Genomic DNA, 15,462 nt, shown 5'->3' with positions numbered 1-15,462 from the left:
GGGGAAAGACAAGGTAAGAATCATTGTACCAAAAAAAAAGATGGGGGAAGCAGAGAGTCACAAGCAAGTTAAAAAAGCAAAAGCAAAAGGGCAAAGTACTAAAAACAAAGGGTCAGCGATTTGGGTTTGGGATAAACGAATGCCAAATGCCGCTCTTGTTTTCCACTTGGAGAGGTGACATTAGTCTTAGGGAGGCAGAAAATGTAACCTTTAATTTGAGAAATAATGTGATACTAGTGGATGTAAGGTTTTAAAAGGGTGAGGATTTTCAGTTTCCTCAAAAAGGCTCCCGATTCTGGCCCTGTCATCCTGTGTGTAGAATCTTGCATCATCAGTAGAAAATTACAACAAGCTAAAGTCAAAACCGAAGGGCTCTTGAACATTGCTTGTTCACTTGTTTAGCCAGGCAGTAGACTTGTAATTTAACAAAGAACTTAGCAATGTTAACCATTCTGGATGGATGTGTGGGATATGAAAACAGTCTAAGCTGAAACTGAGTCTCCATTTTCAGTGTTCTGAAGGCAAGAGGATGTGGTACAGAGCCCAGCACTGGGCACCAAGGCACAGACACCTATGGGAGTGATCTTAATTTGCAATAAACAGTTATTAAATTATTGAATATCTATTTCTAACAGCTGCTGGCACTGAAGATCACAGACACTACTGAATGGAAGATACTTTCATCAGAGAGCTGCAAAACTAATAAACACACAGAAAACAAATCCGAGTATAAATTCACAGTCTTTCATTCTCTTTCAAAGAACATGCTATTTTCTAGACAGCATTTGACTCACTGCCTGCAAGAAATTCTAACCAGGATACTTATTCAATTCAATCTTGAATGTGAGCTATGACTTTTTTCTTATATTTAACTTGGAAATATGGCAACTTATCATGAAGCTTGTGTGGTTATTTTCTTTTCTTCTCGTCTACCACTTTCATTTTAGAAGGATATTTGCAAAGGATGGGTCAGAACATTTGGGGGAGGAGAGAGAATGATTGCTACCTCCCTTGAGGTATGACAGGGGCAGGTGGTGATCTCTGCACCCCCTCACACGGGCACGTATGTACTCTGGTGTGTCTCCATGCAGACAGAGAACCCGCTATCTTTATAGCTAACTTTCAATGATGAAACTGCACACTGCTTCCCTTGATACTACATTTTCTTATCATACTCACCACATCCATGTTTTTGAGGGTGGCCTCCTAATGAGAGGGGGCCCAGCGACCATTTTCTGGCTCCTTCATTTTCTATCTATGTGAAACTGACTTTTCAAAGAGTCAGTTTCCCCACTTAGAATGTGGATACTAATATCTACTCTACTTTGTTGTACCAACTGAATCAAAGTATGGTTACCCTTTGAACAATGTGGAGGTTAGGGGTACCAGTCCCTGAACAGTCAAAAGTCTGAATATAACTTATAGCTGGGTCTCCATACCCAGGGTTCTGCACCCATATATCCAACCAACAGCAGGCTGTGTGGTACACAATTAGTGAAAAAAAATCTGCATATAAACGGAACTGTGCAGTTCAAATCTATGTTGTTCGAGAGTCAGCTGTCATGCCGAGTATTTAACCTAGTTCCTGGTGCATAATAAGGCATTAGAAGTGGTAGACAGTACATCATTTTGCTAAAATTAATAGCCATAGTTCCTATTTATGATCTGAAAATGAAGGAGATGGGGATAGAAAAGTACTACAGAGTTCTTATACCTTTTTGCTATGTTCTCAGATGAAAAATAAGAGAGAGAGATTACTGTCATTTCCAAGGTTTCCATAGGGAACAAGATAGGATCCTGACTATTTTGTAAAACTGCATTAACAAAAGAATGTACACTAAGGAATTAAAACCCAGGCATATGAATTTTAAAGATATGAGAACAATGAAAGCAGACTTATTTTTGCTTTGTTTTGATACAATATTTGTTAGGAGCCAACTTCAGAACCAGACAAGGTACAACAACTCTCAAGAAAGGGAGGGAGGTTGTGTGACGGATCCCAGGAAGCAGAAGAGTTCCGGTTCCAAAACAATTAGCATATTTGTCTTAGCTAACTAATACTGAATCCACAAAAACACAACAACAACAACAACAAAAACCCTTGGTAGATTCAATGCGTTACAGTCAGGAAAATTAGAAGAATGAGTCCGTGGATAATTCTGAACACTACTCTCAAGATGTTTTAGTTCTGCCTGAAATGCAATGTTACTCTCCTTTCCCTTTTCCAGTCTAGTTACTTGGATGAGGGGCGAAAAGAACAACAATAAGTTCAGTGTGGAAAGACATTCTAGTCACTTATTTATGGGAAAGCAAAATCCACTTAAGTGAACATGTATGCTTTTATTTTTTTCATGAGCAAACAGATACCTAGAAGTACACTTGGATTTGATAAATATGTCTAAATCAACCTTGTAATTTTAAAATAACATTTAACACACAGTTGAAACTTTCACGTAAATGTTACCCTTCCGGGAAAAAAAAAAAAAAAAGAAATCACTGAAGTTTTCTTGATACCTATCACCAGGGTAACATTCCTTTAGAAATACCAAACATGCAGTTCTGACCATTGGGAAATCATTTCCCCAGTGACCCTTAGCATTAAAAATAGAATAATAATAATAGAACAGGAAACACTTATCTTGTACCTTAGGCACTTGTATTCAGGCACATTCAGGAAGTCTCCTGCATTCAACTCAGCCTGAAGAAATAAGAGTTACTTGCTCTCATGCTGAGTTGCAAAAACTAATTCTTCTTGGAGTGCTCATAATTAGAAGGGAGAAATTAGCTTCAGGAAATTGAAACTACATGTGGAAATAAGGAGGCATTCATATAATTTTACTGTGACATTTGATAATGCACAACTTCAGAAATGATTTAATTTCAAAATTTCCTGAATTTCACCAAAATGAAGTGAGAAAGATAATATGGGAAACCAATGTGTTTTTGAAGCAGTGGTGTTCCTACCTGGGAGGGTAATTGATCAGCTCGGGAAATAGCCATAGGTTAAGTGACTAGTATCCTGAGAGAACTCTTATTTATGAGAAAGTCTGAGTCACAGTTTATGACCTACTTGTTTCATGCTCACAGGGATGATGTAGGAGTGAAGAAGTCATCAAACATGGAATAAGCCACATACAGAGTGAAAGCAGGCTGCCCTGTACAGTGAACCCACAGTACCTGACAGTAACAGAGGACCCCCTGAAACTTACCCTATTCTGCCAATTACCCTGGACTCACACTCCACTGGCCTCTGACAACCAGCATGCCTCTCACAGCCAAAGCCTCAAAAGCTTTAGGGCAAATAACAATCAAAAAAGCCCAAAGTCTAACCAACCTGGAGAAAAAGAGTGGTACGTCTCAACTCTGAGCCCAGTGACCACCAATCTCATAGTAAGCCACCAGGATAAAAAAAAAAAAAAAAAAGAAACAACACCAGGAGTTATGCCACATACCCCTTGGGTTTCTTCTTAGAATCATTAACAATTACCCTTGGCCAACAATATACACATAAAGGTCACATGCATAAATGTCTGCAAAATGTGGCTAACTAGTGATGACCTTTCAAGACTACATGATTTTCTGAGGAGTCCTGTACATGTCGTCTTTCCCCATAAGGGATTTTGCATCACTTGATGACTTCAAAATAGTAACCAACATTTACTGAACACTTGGCCAGGGGCAGGTACTGAATGCTGTATGTGTACGTGTACTGTGTAATCTTAAAAAAGCATATGATAGAGGTAAAGTTTTGATTCCCATTTCACAGATGACAAAAGTGAGACTGAGTTCCACATAGTAACTCAAGGACATACATACAGGTAGGTTGTGGTAGAGCTACAATTCCAACCAGCTGCACTCGGCTGCAGAGTGTGCAGTCAATTGCTATTTAACACCATCTACAGAAAGATCCGTGAAGCTGAAACCAAAGTACACACAGTGGTTTGTCAGGTGGTTCTCTAACAGCTGGGTAAGGAAGCCAAAGATGGCACACCCTGTCCTCATGGCCACACAACTTTGTGCCCACTCTGTCAATCTCAACCCAGTTGGCTAAGTTTTATTTGCCACAGAATTCAGGAGATTCTTGAGCCTTCATTGAGTTTTCAGGTTCCAAAGGCTGAACTTTGGCACACTCTATCAAAGGTGAACAGAAAGATACTGAGCTAGGAAAAGCCATATTCCGTTTCTAAAATAATATTTTATCCTAGATGTCATAACATCCTATCATTCCTCAGCATTTGTTATGAACTGGTCGCCTTGCCTGACACACACTCACTTTGATGTGGTTTAAAGCCTGATTAGGTAACGCCTCCCCAGTTAGGGAGCCTCGGCTGAACCTCGTCCCAAACACTTCCAGTGGCCAGCTGCAAAAACAGGATCGGGAACAACACTATCACTACCTTGTGCTTGTGCTGCATTTTTGTTCTGAGCTGTTCAAAGCATTTCGTGCACCCAACAACAGGTTTAGAAGAAGTAGGACAAATCCTGGGAGAGACATTCTGTCTAGTGCTTCTAGTTGGACGTCTAAGTGCAATTGTTGCTTTGGCTAAGTCACTTCAGTTGTGTCCCACTCTGTGCGATCCCATACATGGCAGCCCACCAGGCTCCCCCGTCCCTGGGATTCTCCAGGCAAGAACACTGGAGTGGTCTAAATGCAACTGCTAGCATTAAAACAAAAAAAATCTCTCCTGAAGAGTTTCCCAGATAATTCTGCAAACATGTGAATAAATCTGTACTTGGTGGTCCTTAAAAATAAGAATTTTAAATCCTGAATGACCGATTCACTTGCATTTATTAAAAAGAAAAAATAACTCACCTTTCCCTCAAACCCCCAGATGGATCTAGCATTAGAGGCCGTTTAAGGACAACTGATAAAAGGAACAACAAATGCACATCTTATTACAGAAAGAGACTAGATCAACAAGAGGAACAACAGCAAATGCAAATAATGAAAACCGTTTCCTAAACAGGACGTGTATGTGTGTGCTAAGTTGCTTCAGTCGTATCTGACTCTTTGCGACCCCATGGACTGTAGCCCGCCAGGCTCCTCTGTCCATGGGATTCTCCAGGAAAAAATGCTGGCACCGGTTGCCATGCCCTCTTCCAGGAGATCTTTCCAATGCAGGGATCGAACCTGCATCTCTTATGTCTCCTGCATTAGCATGCAGGTTCTTTACTACTAGTACCACCTGGGAAGCCCCTAAACAGGACAATCTTCTTTAAACTCAAGAGTGAGTCCATCTATTGCAATGATGAGAGAGCACGTGGACCAGACCTATAGGGAAACAGCGTGAGCAATCACCATCATCAATTATCTGACTTACTAAATAGTCAACCCCAAATCTGAGACCAAAGCAGTCTCTTTTTATGTTTCCTAAGAGTGTGTAAAAGAAAAATGGGAATAAGTAGCCAAAAATGAATGTCATTGTACAGATGCTAAATAAGCCAGCAATTATGCAAAAGGATTTATTGTGAGTTGGAATAACTAAGATGTGGCAGAAGTGTTTAAAGCATGCAGAGATTGGGAAAAACATTACTCTGACTGCAGCCTATGTGTGCCAACAATGATTCAACAGAACTTTCAACAAAGGGCACCAATCTTCTTTTGTCAGGTAATGAAGGCTCCAAGGGGATCAACAGGTGGTGAGTCCCACTGTGAGCAGGAGTATATCACTAAAGGGCATGTATTTGTTTTGTGTTCTAAATTTATTCAAAAGTTCTAGGCCTAATGTTGGGTTGTAGTAACAGAAAACACAGTTAATAATACCTCCAGATTTAGAAATATGACTTGTATTGGTATCACTTGGACCCCTGCTTCTGATCCATCCACACGTGAACCAAAGCAGAAAAGATAAAACAACAACAACAACAACAAAACCCGTGTGAGATCAACTAAGTAAAATTTTTATTTTACTCTTTTGTGAAACTACTCACTGATTCCCTGAATTTAGTCTAAACCAAAGGTATGGAAACTTGGTGTCTAAACATATTTAAGACAGCCCCTAATTTACAAAGAAAATTTCTGTCATTTAAACTGAAGTGCTTTCTTTCCATTTTAAGTCCTGGCTTATCTGTAGGATTTGTCGTTACACCTTAAAGAAATTGATTAAGTTCCCTGTAGCCTTACAAATGATGTTTTGTTTGTAAGCTCAATAATCATTTCCTTGAAGTGCTTTGCTATGTAAATGCTTATGGAATAAAATCTGATGAGAGGTCAGGCACAGGTACTCTAAGCTGAGATCACATGCACCGAAATCAATTCATAGTCATGGAACTTTCTTTCCCACCTTCTCTGTGGTACCCTCAATTTTCTCCGAAAATATTACCCTGAGATCACAAATTCTGGCCATTCTAAAGGCCTCTCTCCTAAAAAGGAACCATCTTACCCTATTGGTGGGAATGTAAATTGGTACAGCCACTATGGAAAATAATAAGGAAACTCCTTAAAAAACTAAAAATAGAGTTCCCATATGATCTAGTAAGTGCACTCATGGACATATAGCTGGAGAAAACTCAAATTCAAAAAGCTACATGTACCCCTACGTTCATAGCAGCACTAGTCACAATAGCCAAAACATGGAAGCAACCTAAGTGTCCACTGACCAAAGAAAAGGTATGTCGGGAGCCGGCGTGAGGAGCTCCACCTGTGGCAAAGGTCATAAGGAAGGAGGCTCGGCATGCGCAAAGGTGGGATCGAGCCTCAGGAGTCCCCCCGGAAATTTTTGAGCATCTACCCCCAAAACAAGAGTCTGTCTACTTTCTGTTTTGTGCTCCCACCTACACCTCTGACTTTATGTGGGGCTGTCCCCCACTACCTCTCTCTGAAAAAGAGAGTTAACTTACAGTTCCAGTTAATAAAGTTTCTGGGTGTGATAGTGTTTTAACTTACAAACTCCTTTGGAAGTCCTCTAGCCTGCCTGAATAGGGTTTTTGGCCATATGAGATTGCTCAGAGCCTCCCAACTGTGAGAGGCATGAGATGTTCTAAACTGCCTAAATACAGATTCCTTTGAGCAGTTGAACGATTGATTAGAAATTGTATGGGTGAAGGGTTTTTCACTTGTTGGGCCAATGTTTGCTGCTAAGTCTCCATATCCCTCACCTGCTGTGTCCCTGGCAGTGTATTGATTAATATAATTGGTATAAGTAGTAGCTTTAATGTTTGTAACCTTGGACCCTTGAGTTAATTCTTTTTCTTGTTATAGCCCACCACACCTTTGCCCTGTAGGAATGCAACTTTATCTAATGTTTTGAGAGGGTGGCGCCTGACTAATCACCTTTAGAAAAAAATAAGTTTTCTGAAGAAAGGGTCTTAAAATGTTAACAGGCCTCTGGGCCAGAAGATGATGTAAATCACCTAAACTTTTACATATGATAAGTTTGCAAGAGGAAAGCCTGGCTTACTGCATGATTCTACCCCTTCCCCCATTATCCTCTATGCATAACTTAGGGTATAAAAACTACTTTGGAAAATAAAGTGTGGGCCTTGTTCACCAAAACTTGGTCTCCTCGTTCTTTTTCTCACCTTCTGGCTGAATTATTCAGCCTCTTTTCTCTCCTAAATTTCCTCACTGAGCTATTTGTATTTCAGCCTCTTTTCTCCACTGAATTTCCTCACTGAGCTATCCTTATTTAACCACTCTTTATATCCTTAATTAACGTTTAATTAAGCAATTGTTTCCTGATCTTCGCGGACGCCGTCCCCGCTTCAAATTTCCTGGATCCACCGGGGCTGGACCCGGGCAAGTGGCGCCTGGAACAGGCTACTAAAAATCCAAATTCAAAAAATTAAAGGAAGGAGAATTTAAATATAGTTCTCCCCATCAAATCTTGCAACATGCTCTTTCCGTAATAAATATTTTAAATACTGATTCAGCCGGAACTACTGCAATGCTTCGCCATTGATGCCCGGAGCAACTGAATGCAAAACCATTAGTCAAATGGAAGGACCTCCTCTCAAGACAATGGAAGGGTCCTGACCCATTATTAACTAGCGGTCGAGGATGTGCCTGTATTTTTCCACAGGATGCAGATTCTCCAATTTAGATCCGGGAAAGGCTGATTTGCCATGTTGCAGTCCCCCAGACACCCGGTTCCCCCACTGCTTCGATCACAAAAGAGGAGGGGCACTCCTCTGCACAGAACAGCCACGCATTGGGAGCCGCGGGCTGGACCAGCCTGGCTGCCAGGACCCAGCGCACAGCGCTCGCAGCTGGTAGCCCCGCCAGCGTTGGTCTGCGCTCGCTTGGCTGCAGCTGAGCCCAAGGCTGGTTCAGCGAGAGAGCGGGGGCGGCGTCCGCCCACAGGGAAGGCAAGATAAACAGCGAGATCCTGGCGAGACTGACAAGGCTGCTGCAGCACAAATTCCAACCAAAAAATAATTCTACTTATTCTGTTTTGGCTTGTCTACCCTCTCCTTAAGTTTTTCTCTTTACCAATGATTCTAGAAAACTTAATGTACATATGACTTTCACTGGTGGACCCAATGTAGGGACTTGTGAACAATACATGCTCTCATTTAAACCCTCAATATAATGTTTGCTCCTTTGTAGTGTTACAACGTCCACCTTATCTTATGATGTAACCACTTATTGATATGATAATTTTGGTCTTGCTGTATTACAACAACTACAGGATTTAATGCGATTGCAATGGTTTGTGGGCTTGCTTATCCTGGAAATAGCAGCTTTAATAACCACCATTACTTCTGTTACTGTGGCAGCAATATCATTGACTCAACAAGTGCATACTGCCCAATTTGTTGATACCATGTCTAAAAATGTCTCTTTAACTTTAGCAACACAAGAAACTATAAATAGGAAATTCAGATCAGATCAGATCAGATCAGTCACTCAGTCGTGTCTGACTCTTTGCGATCCCATGAATCGCAGCATGCCAGGCCTCCCTGTCCATCACCAACTCCCAGAGTTCACTCAGACTCACGTCCATAGAGTCAGTGATGCCATCTAACCATCTCATTCTCTGTCGTCCCCTTCTTCTCCTGCCCCCGATCCCTCCCAGCATCAGAGTCTTTTCCAATAAGTCAACTCTTCGCATGAGGTGGCCAAAGTACTGGAGTTTCAGCTTTAGCATCATTCCTTTCAAAGAAATCCCAGGGCTGATCTCCTTCAGAATGGACTGGTTGGATCTCCTTGCAGTCCAAGGGAGGATGAGAATAAATGCCTTGGAAGAGGCAATAATGCATATTGAGACTGAGTTACAGGCTTTAAAAGTGAAAATGGCTCTGTCATGCCACGCTGATTACCGGTGGATATGCATGACATCTTTAAAGATAAACGAGACAGATTATAAATAAAAAAAATCAAAAATCATATCTCAGGTGTTTGGAACAGCTCTGACATTGGCCTGGACTTAGGGAAACTTCATAATCAAATACAGACCCTGGAACACTCTCGACTGTATTTTACTGCCGCTGGAGCAGCTAATGACTTTTTTTCACACTTTCTCTAACTTCATTTCAGGGAAAAACATTCTGTCTAATATCCTTTGTTATGTCGCTGCTGGTGCTTTAAGTTTGCTTCTCATAATCATTCTTCCTTGTATTGTCAGGATTCTTCGGCAGAACATTCAGAGGCTCGCGACTGAGCTGCATCTGGCTGTTTTAAGAAATAAAAAAGAGGGAGATGCCAGGAGACGGCGTGAAGAGCTCCACCTGTGGCAAAGGTCATTAGGAAGGAGGCTTGGCATACGCAAAGGTGGGATTGAGCCTCAGGAGTCCCCCTGGAAATTCTCGAGCATCTACCCCCAAAACCAGAGTCTGCCTACTTTCTGCTTTGTGCTCTCACCTACACCTCTAACTTTACGGGGGGGGGCTGTCCCCCACTACCTCTCTCTGAAAAAAAGAGTTAACTTACAGCTCCAGTTAATAAAGTTTCTGGGTGTGATAGTGTTTCAACCTACAAACTCCTTTGGAAGTCCTCTAGCCTGCCTGAATAGGTTTTTTCGGCCACATATGATTGCTCAGAGCCTCCCAACTGTGAGAGGCATGAGATGTTCTAAACTGTCTGAATACAGATTCCTTTGAGCAGTTAAACCATTGATTAGAAATTGTATGGGTGAAGGGTTTTTCACTTGTTGGGCCAATGTTTGCTGCTAAGTTTCCATATCCCTTACCTGCTGTGTCCCTGGCAGTGTATTGATTAATATAATTGGTATAAGTAGTAGCTTTAATGTTTGTAACCTTGGACCCTTGAGTTAATTCTTTTTCTTGTTATAGCCCACCACACCTTTGCCCTGTAGGAATGCAACTTTATCTAATGTTTTGAGAGGGTGGCGCCTGGCTAATCAATCACCTTTAGAAAAAAATAAGTTTTCTGAAGAAAGGGTCTTAAAATGTTAACAAGCCTCTGGGCCAGAAGATGATGTAAATCACCTAAACTTTTACATATGATAAGTTTGCAAGAAGAAAGCCTGGCTTACTGCATGATTCTACCCCTTCCCCCATTATCCTCTATGCATAACTTAAGGTATAAAAACTACTTTGGAAAATAAAGTGCGGGCCTTGTTCACCAAAACTTGGTCTCCCCTTGTTATTCTTTCTCTCACCTTCTGGCTGAATTATTTAGCCTCTTTTCTCCACTAAATTTCCTCACTGAGCTATCTATATTTCAGCCTCTTTTCTACACTGAATTTACTCACTGAGCTATCCTTATTTAACCACTCTTTATATCCTTAATTAATGTTTAATTAAGCAATTGTTTCCTGATCCTTGCCGACACTGTCCCTGCTTCGAATTCCCTGGATTCACCGGGGCTGGACCCCGGCAAGGTATATATGTGTACACACACACACACACACACACACACACACACAATGAAATATTACATGTCTATAAAAAAGAAATGAAATAAATAATGCCATTTTGCAGTGATACTGATGAACCTAGAGATTATCATGCTAAGTGAAGTCAGACAAAGAAAGACAAATATCATATAATATCACTCATATACAAGAATCTAAAAAAAAATGATGCAAATGAACTTGCAAAACAGAAAAAGACCCACAGACATAGAAAACAAACTTACGGTTACCAAAGGGCAAAGGCGTGGATGGGGAGGGGGCATAAATTAGGAGTTTGGGATTAACATACACACACTATTATAACCGAATCACTTTGCTGTACACCTGAAACTAATACAACATTGTTAATCAACTACGCTTCAATTAAAAAAAAAGGGGGGGGGGGAGTCCTCTCTATGCAACCACAATCGGGAATTTAAATATGATTCTCATTTTTGTCACCAAACTTTGAAATTGGTTGAAGTAGACAGAATATATTAGTATGAAAGCTTCCTTCCTAAGTTTTTCCTGGTCAAGCTAGGAGAAACTCTAGTCTGGGACAGAAGCTGGAGGACACAGCTCACTCTTACCTACCTGCTAATGTTGTAGGCTACCTAGCGCTGGGCATAAATAAATACATTAATTCTAAGCTAATTGATCCTGTCCCATTGGAAGACACTATGACTCCCATTATGTATTTCTCATTTAAATTTGTTCTCAAAATAATATGAACATAGCTTTCAATCACATGTGATTTATATCAATCTGAATATTGGTATGTTTATACCAACCACATGAGATTTATACCAATCTCAATGTTGACACATGTGTTTTGGAGTCAGAAAGACTTGTAGTTAATGATGACCTACTGCTTAATAGGTATGTCACCCTAGATCATTTACTAAAACCTTCTGGACTCAGTTTCCCACCCGAAATGCAGAAACAAATTCACCACCTCAATTCTTGGTTGCAAGAATTTGAAGTAATGAATATGAAGAGCCTGGCATATAACGGGCTCTCAACAACTGTAGTCATTATGATTATTTGAGAGGAACAACTTATTATGTTAGAGAAAAATTTAGAAGGACCACTTTTTGAATTTATACTAACATTTGATGAACTTCCATTCAATTAAGCTGTTTTCCTCTATCCATGGGTTTGCAAAGAGTTGGGCATGACTGAGCAACTAACACTTTCCTCTGTGCTCCTAAATTTTAATATTATGTTTTTAGTTGCTATAATAGTTGAGCAAAATACCATTTCCAACACCTTGACATATTTCTTTTTAGCAAAATAATGATGCTGCTGCTGCTAAGTCACTTCAGTCGTGTCCGACTCTATGCGACCCTCTAGACGGCAGCCCACCAGGCTCCCCCATCCCTGGGATTCTCCAGGCAAGAATACTGGAGTGGGTTGCCATTTTCTTCTCCAATGCATGAAAGTGAAAAGTGAAAATGAAGTTACTCAGTCGTGTCCGACTCTTAGTGACCCCATGGACTGCACCCTTCCAGGCTCCTCCATCCATGGGACTTTCCAGGCAAGAGTACTGGAGTGGGTTGCCATTGCCTTCTCTGAATAATAATGCTAAGATGTGACAAAAGTTCTGGTTTTAAAAAATGATGTTGGAGGCAGCAAGCTGACTGGTTGGGAAAGAACTGCTTGTACCCCTTGTGATTGTAATGAATCCTATTTGTGGAAAGATCTCTTCTGATGGCTGGACACTGATGTGACATTGTAGAAAATGTTAAAAAAAGTTCTTTGATTTGATATCCTAGTGCTTTTTAAGTACTGATGTTAGAATGAAGACTGAACATACTTATTCGCTTAACTGAACTGCCAGACTGAAGTGTTTTTAAAGCTTTTCTATGCAGTTTAAGGATTTGCAGAGTTCTCACCTCAAAAGCCAGCAGGTGCACCCATGGACAGGCAGCAAAAATATTTACTGCATCTCTGTTATTACTATTATTTTAAATTATAGAATTTTTCTCTCATTATTTTTTCCTGTTAAACACAAAATTAAAATGATCATTTTTTATATGCTTTTTGACAAAGTATGTTTTTAAATGGAGGCTTTCAACATTCAGCTTTAATTTTAAACTTAAAATTACTAAGCATTTTGGATTCTAGAATTTTAAGTAAATGTTATTCTATTTTAGACACTCTTGGTTTATTATGTCAACTCCTAACAACTTTTCTAATTATTAGACTTCAATAGGAACAGAAAATATTTTTCAAAAATTTCATGCTACACATACACACCAAGGAAAAGATCAACTAAGATGAACAGAAATCTATTAAACTAATTTTGAGGTATTTCAAATAACACTATGGCAGACATGATTGGATTGAAAAAAATAATGTTTTAACTTTCCCATATTTCACATTAAGAAAACAAAGCTGACTTGTCACCTAAAGGAAAGTAGATGAACAAAAAGTAACAAATTCCCCAAACCTCAGCCCTGTCTTCCTATCTGTCTCCCAAATTAAAGAACCAAGATATTAATAGACTGAAAAATCAGGTAGGTAATTCCCTACTATACAAGTACTCCTTTTTAAATTTTAAGGCAGTCCATGTACTAACTCTGATATCTCTCCTGTCTTTATTATCAGTGTTTCAAATTTCCAGAAACCATGACAGAAAATAAAAGATAAATTTCAACTTTCTTTTTTATTGCTTCCTCTATTCTATATGGTGGGATGCCAAAATCTTTCCAGTGAGGAAAGACAGAGCTCTGACTAATAAAACATAGGTGGGAGTCAACTGAGCATTTCTGAGATAGTCTCTGCTTTCCTGCTGCAGGCAATGCCTGATCCTCCTCCTTTCTTTCCTCCCTCTTTTTACCTGAATGCAGACGTGGTGGCTGGCACTGCAGCAGTCATTAAGGGAAGGTCAAGAGATAACACAGATTTGGCCTTGGTAGCCTTGAGCTTCTGAACTAACATCTTGACTTGAGGATATCCTGTTGTACTAGCCACACTTAGCTACTAAATAAAATTCCTAAAATATGTATCTCCAAAACTATGGAATATTAGACAGCATTTATTGAGTACTCACTATGCACCAGGAACATTGTGAAAAGTACTCAATATTTATTATTCATTTCTTTCTCACAGGTACTATTTTTATTACTGAAATAAAGGCATCCAAATAGAAAAAGTTTAACAGTCCTGTTCAGGGTCACATGGTTAGCAAGAGCTGAAATTGGCTACAGGCAGTCTAACTCCAGAGCTCTAGATCTGACCTACTTCATGTCTTGTACTGGATGAGGGGCCACAAGGGGTAGAGTCAGTGTAACAATGCTTGTAGAGACTGGCTAGCAAGCCTCCAGTTTGATAGCAGGGGTAGGAAATGATCCTGTGCTCTGTCAGCATCCTTACTTTGGATGGATCTCTGCCAGCATCTCAGAGCTGACTGAGGATTTTGTCCCTCATCCCACAATTTAATGGCAGATTGGATTAGATCCATGCCTGGATGCTAGCCAGAGCAGTTCAGCATAATACCCTTTTTGAAGCCAGAGTTTCTTATAGAGAAAAAAAAAAAAAATTTTAAGCAAAGAATGGAAACAAAGAAAGTAAGGAAGGAAAAAATTTAAAGGTAAAAGAAACATAAGAGGAGACTGCAAAGGACAGGAAAGAAAAGGAAGAGAGAGAAGAAAGTCGTAGAAGAAAAACAATAATATGGAGCCCATGGAAAAGATAGTGCAGAAAAAAGCAATCAGTCAAGAAAGCAAGCTGAGATGTCAAAACAGAAGCTGAGAGAAAGACTACAAAAGAGTATAAAGTGGTATTAGCAAAAGCAGTGTTTGCATTGGAGGGAACAACTTGATACAGGTATGGATATTGGGGAGCTGATGTGGAGAACTGAAATAATGATGTGGTATACGAATGTAAGAATTTTCCACAATGCTTTTTTTTTTTTTTTTAAGGAAAATAGTGAAGAGATGACAAGGACAGAAAAAAATGACAGATTCAAAAGACAGAAAACAGAAACCTACATCAGGATACTAGCTTTGTCTTCCTCTGAGGACTGACATCTACTAGTCTTTACTATTTATTCATCAGATATTCTATTGTGTATTTTATGTCTATATGTCTATTGCGTATATAAAGGCAGGATCCCGTGACACCAAATCATAGTGAAAGGGTTAGTCCCTGAGTCGTGTCCAACTCTTTGCGACCCCATGGACCGTAGTCTGCCAGCCTCCTCTGTCCATGGGGTTTTCCAAGTGAGAATACTGGAGTGGGCAGAAAAAAAAATTAAAAAAAGGAAAAAAAAAAAGAAAAAAAAAAAAGATATTCTATTGTGTATTTTGTATACATTACTTCACTTAATGCATACATAACAACTCCACGAGGTAGACAGTATCATTTCTCTCTCCATTTTTACAGATGGTACTGAAAAACCCAAATGTTGTGGCTAACCTATAGGAATTGAGGTTTCAAATAGTTGAGTATCTTTCTCAAAATCGTAACAGTGACAACCAGAATGGGACTTTGAAGCCAGGTCTCTTAGACTGCAATCTTTGAAGGCCTATGGCAGACTCTATCAGGAATTAAAATCACACTTGATTAAAGATGTCCAAGAGAAGCCAAAAGGACACAATGTTTCAGGAAATGTTAAGAGCTGTATCTCCGAGACTCCCACCAAATAAAATGTAACTCTCAA

The 15,462-nt window shown here is 39.8% G+C and overlaps 1 protein-coding gene across 5 annotated transcripts in view; it reads right to left on the bottom strand.

Moving 5' to 3' along the window:
* PCSK5 (proprotein convertase subtilisin/kexin type 5) overlaps window positions 1-15,462 on the bottom strand; it is a 519,845-nt gene that overhangs the window by 241,971 nt on the left and 262,412 nt on the right. The gene's annotated exons all lie outside the window — the stretch shown is intronic.

This window comes from Bos indicus, chromosome 8 (genome assembly GCF_029378745.1).
Source record: "Bos indicus isolate NIAB-ARS_2022 breed Sahiwal x Tharparkar chromosome 8, NIAB-ARS_B.indTharparkar_mat_pri_1.0, whole genome shotgun sequence".
Classification (NCBI taxonomy): domain Eukaryota; kingdom Metazoa; phylum Chordata; class Mammalia; order Artiodactyla; family Bovidae; genus Bos; species Bos indicus.
This window is presented reverse-complemented; position numbering and strand designations above follow the sequence as displayed.